This window comes from Patiria miniata, unplaced genomic scaffold (assembly GCF_015706575.1).
Source record: "Patiria miniata isolate m_02_andy unplaced genomic scaffold, ASM1570657v1 HiC_scaffold_26, whole genome shotgun sequence".
In the NCBI taxonomy this organism is placed as follows: domain Eukaryota; kingdom Metazoa; phylum Echinodermata; class Asteroidea; order Valvatida; family Asterinidae; genus Patiria; species Patiria miniata.
In genome coordinates, this window is record NW_024037065.1 from 9,685,912 (window position 1) to 9,688,753 (window position 2,842).

The following is a 2,842-nucleotide window of genomic DNA, read 5'->3' on the forward strand; positions in this document are numbered from 1 at the left end:
TATTGTTGAAAATAAAGAGTTATCCCCCGGGATAAAAAAACACGTGAAAGAATACACCGAAAACAATATCGTCAAAAGTCGTAATTAATCCTAACCCTTCTTAGGAAATATTGTCCCCCTCCAACCTTCAAGGACTGGAATGCATTATCATTACTTGAAATCCCATCCTTATCATTGAATGTATTGTATTTTTAATCTGGCCTTAGCAAGGACAATACTAACTTAAACAGTAGGCCCTATATAATGTCGTCTAAAAGATCCTATTGCTGCCAAGCGCATCGCACGTTTGCGCTACGGTGCAGGCGACGTTTGTCTGCCATATATGAAAATACACCATGCCCATAACAAATCATTCGTCTATATATCCCGGTGGTAGATCATCATCGATAGATTACTAGGATGTTGAGTGTTTCCGTACTTTTGCCTGTATTTGTCTTGAAAAAAAGTGTATGAAACAAGCCGTTGCTGATTTGAAGATAATACATGTTTGCGAAATAGCCCGAATGCCTATCGGTCGCGTATAGAACTTTGAGGCATCTTGATCTTCACTTTCTCTTAATTTTCGTAACCTTTTAAAAAGCCTCCCTTTCGGACTCCTCACTCTTTCCGAAGCCATCGCCCCAAAATAGGGCACTGTTTTTTTTTGAAAATCCTGTATGCACAAAATTCATTCAAACGAAGATCCACAATTACGAGGGAAACATCTGCAGCCAGACGCCTAGCCATCTGTCACCTTCACAGCCTTTAAATCATACTAATTATCTATTTGGTTATTAGTTTTAATTAGCTCGATGTAGACCTACATGCATCAACATCACGGGGGGAAAATAATCACCATTACTTGCTTAGCCCGCCCCTTATGGACCCCAAGTCAAATGAGGGCGCACTATACCGTGCTTCGACAGAGTTGACCGCTGCATTTAATTTCGTAATTATCCCAATAAATGTCTTAAGATAGTTGTCACAAAGTGATACTTGGTTTTTAATCGAAATGACTCTTTAAACTGACAAAACACTAATTTATTTTTAGGGGTCTACAATTTCTGAGTTCGGTTAAACGGAAGTGGTTTAGAGAAACACAATTTATTTTCCTCGGGACCGCCACACCCAACTACATGTATTTCTAGAATTAGTTATTGAACCATCAAAGAATGGGGCAGTCAACTCCAGTAGAGTTGTCATTGGTAAGTGTATTGGTACTTTGCATAAATTTAAGTGTTGAATATTCATTTAGCCAAGTGAATGCATTTATTGAATTCTTGGGCCTTAGTATGTAGCATTGCTGAAATGTTTTTCTCCGGGTTTATAAGCAAAACGAGTTTGGAATGGGGCAGATTTTGAGATGAGATTCCGAGGAGAGGGCAGAGACCAGCCTCGATGATTTTGAGAAATAATTTGTGAGAAATTTTTGATATGGAGAAGCCAAAGGAGAGGGCTCAGCCAGCCTACGGCATTAGTATATTTTAAGCTTGAGCTAGTAAGAGCCAAGCCGCTGAAACCTTGGACAAGCTAGGAATCACCCACATTCCTGTAAGTTTATTGCATTATTTGTTTATTTTACAAACCTTTAAATGGATATTTGGCACATTTGTATGTAGAAAGAAGAAGAATTTGATATACTTTGCTGAGATTTAACAATCAAATATTTGTGTTGTTCATATCAGTAAACTTAAAGGAAAATGTAATTATCGATGAAAAAAGATTGTGTGGATCTGCAAAGAAAATATTCCTGCGATTAGTGCTGATTTATAACAGTTGTGGTTATTGAGACATTGGGAAATGTTATCATTGTAAACTATTTGTTGGCTAGAATCCACCTAGTAGGAGTATAATTTGGATTGTAATTTCAGAGCTTTTGGGGGTTGAGAATAGTGCAACCTTTGACCAGAGGACCAGAAGCGACAGGGCAGGACCGCAGCGGCGGACAAGTTACGGACCATCACAGGCGCTACTGATCATACCCCAAGATCCCAAGATCAAGATACACCGGGACGGACGCATCGAGTATTAATGATTGTATACATTGTTGATAATTATTTTGGGGATTTTGAAGAAGAGACCAAACCTTTGCGTTGAAACGTTGAAATATAAATAAATTGTACATAATATAAATATAAGGAAAAGTGCGTCACACCCTTATTTTATTTCTGAATGCCATTGGTCAGTTAAATTATCAGGGGACTACTGAAGGTCCTGCGAAAGGAGCAGTGGAGAGGAAAATATTTTGAGAGTTGATCAAAGGATGGAACATCATCAACAAAATATCGAGAGGCAAAAAAACAAAAACAAACAAACAAACAGGTATAGGACACAGTGAACATTCTGTTTGGCTATGTACGTTTTGGGCACACTAATAAAGTCTGTAGTACATTGGAAAGTGCTATAATCAAATTGTCATCATATTAAATTAAGTTGTGACCAAACTCTATTGATTCAGCAACATTATAAAAGAATATTGATTCACCGATGAAATAATAATGATCGTACGAAGCCCGGAAAGGGACAGGGTGGAAATGTTTTTTGTAATTTGCAAATTCGTTCCCACGAGTTGCTAACTCGTTCCCACGAATTACTATTTCGTTCGCACGAATTACTAATTCGTTCCCACGAATTGCTAATTCGTTCGCATGAATTGCTAAATCGTTCGCACGAGTTGCTATCTCGTTCCCACGATTTTCAAATTCGTGGGAACGAATTGATGACTCGTGGATCCGGAACGCATAGTAATTCGTGGGAACGAGTTGGTAATTCGTGGGAACGAATTAGCAATTCGTGCAAACGAATTAGCAATTCGTGCAAACGAATTAGTAATTCGTGCGAACGAATTAGCAATTCGTGCGAA

At 38.4% G+C, this 2,842-nt stretch overlaps 1 long non-coding RNA gene across 1 annotated transcript; it reads left to right on the plus strand.

Annotated features, from left to right (window-relative positions):
- The first annotated feature begins 545 nt into the window (after positions 1-545).
- On the plus strand, positions 546-2,117 carry LOC119733759. The gene is made up of 2 exons (XR_005271969.1): positions 546-1,530; positions 1,851-2,117. It is a non-coding gene; the product is annotated as an uncharacterized LOC119733759 (long non-coding RNA).
- Positions 2,118-2,842: the final 725 nt, after the last annotated feature.